This window comes from Engraulis encrasicolus, chromosome 11, assembly GCF_034702125.1.
Source record: "Engraulis encrasicolus isolate BLACKSEA-1 chromosome 11, IST_EnEncr_1.0, whole genome shotgun sequence".
NCBI lineage: Eukaryota > Metazoa > Chordata > Actinopteri > Clupeiformes > Engraulidae > Engraulis > Engraulis encrasicolus.
In genome coordinates, this window is record NC_085867.1 from 11,859,838 (window position 1) to 11,861,713 (window position 1,876).

At 41.8% G+C, this 1,876-nt stretch overlaps 1 protein-coding gene across 1 annotated transcript in view; it reads right to left on the reverse strand.

Annotated features, from left to right (window-relative positions):
• The window catches only part of loxl2a (lysyl oxidase-like 2a), an 87,982-nt gene extending 86,926 nt beyond the window's left edge, over positions 1-1,056 (reverse strand). The window contains exon 1 of the mRNA XM_063209862.1: positions 860-1,056. The gene's annotated coding sequence lies outside the window, so the exon portion shown is untranslated. The remainder of the gene's footprint in view (positions 1-859) is intronic.
• Between the last annotated feature and the right edge of the window lie 820 nt (positions 1,057-1,876).

Genomic DNA, 1,876 nt, shown 5'->3' on the forward strand with positions numbered 1-1,876 from the left:
TGAAAACAGGAATGTGTTACTTTAAATGAGAGGTAAATTTTTCTAGGACTTCAGTATTGGAACAAAGGTCCCCAAACAGCTTCTGCCCAACCAGCTCACTCAACTGCGCGTTGAGTGCAGACAAGAGCCCCAGAGGGTACCTGAGTGCCTCACACATTGAAAAAATACGTACTGTTAAGCGTTGACATGATATTGCCACCACACCTGGGGATCAACAAGTTTCCTTGACAGTCTTACAAAAAAGCTAGTCTCATATGCCTATAGCTTTACTGCAATCGCTGACAGCAAGCATCCCTTTGATGGGGTGGTAATGTAACTTGCTCGCATCCCCTGTCAGTCAGTCCCTCCATCTGTCAGTAACCCTCACTTTCCGCATTTCAACACTCTCACGTTCGTGCCAGACAACGGTGTACAACTGACATCATCTGTGTGTACAGTCTGGTGCAACCCTGTCATCATCGGAGCAGGTAAAAAGAGAGGGTATATTATGCAACTGATAGCACGTAAATTTGACTGAACTGCCCTGTTGTTGTGGACGGTGCTAATAAGCTGTGCGTAAAAGTGCAGCCTCTAATGGCATGCGTAATTTTAGACCATTGGCTAGTCAACGAAACGAAAACGATCAACCAAAGAGTTTGTGGTTTAAAAATACATATGCCATGTCGCATTTTACAACTTAAAACAATTGTTATTTTTTAATAATCTGAAATTAATCATCTATAGTTAATGTTTAATTACGAACAACAACCAGATGACAACTGCAAATCCATAGCCACTTCTCAAACGAGATTACAGTAGCGACGGTTCTTGTCAACTATAGTCTTGTAAATAATAATAAAAAATCTCCCGAGTCCCTTACCGGCTGTTTCTGATCTGATGAAGTCTTCAAAATGCTGTCTGTCTGAAAGACACCAGTTGCACTCCAGTTCAGTTGTAGCTCCGACCGTCACGTTCCACTCTGCCTGTGATGTGCTGTGTGGTGTGAGCGAATTTATCTAGTCTGTGCTTTTGTAACACACTCACTTTCACCACCTCCTGCAATATCAGAGGAATTTGAGACCAGCCCCTGTCCGAGGAGTGGGCGAGACGTGAGGATAGACGAGAGGGGAAGTTGAAGAGGGGAGGCGAGGCGAGGAGAAGGGTGGGCTAGCCCAGCAACCCCCTGTGCACGCGTGTCATGGAAACAACCTCACGCGCACCGAACAACATAAACAACACTGGGCCAACGTCAAGACTATTAATTAACTGGGGGCCCACGGTTGGTGTGAGGGGCTGGCAAATTTCCAGTGAGATAGATAGATAGATAGATAGATAGATAGATAGATAGATAGATAGATAGATAGATAGATAGATAGATAGATAGATAGATAGATAGATAGATAGATAGATAGATAGATAGATAGATAGATAGTCAAGTCAAGTCAGCTTTTATTGCCACTTTCATCATATCCACAAGACATAGGCCTACAAAGAAAAATAAAATTACGTTTTCTCTCTATACCATGCCAGGACAAGACATATACAAAACTGAAATTTTTTTAGACTGACATAAAGTGCAAGACTGGACAGGTAACAGTGATGGACTGGTAACAATGGACAATATTCTAATAATTAATAAATACAGTACAAATGAACATTTAACATTTAACATTCAACATGTAACAGAGATAAGATAGGCTAAATAAAGAATGTAGACACTACAATAATAGAAATAATAGCAGTGAAAGTAACTAAGTATAATAACAATGCAAGTGGTAGGTTCCAGGACTGAGGTAGTGCAAGTAAGGTGCAGTCCCTGGTAGCCTACTGTGTGTGTGTGTGTGTGTGTGTGTGTGTGTGTGTGTGTGTGTGTGTGTGTGTGTGTGTGTGTGTGTGT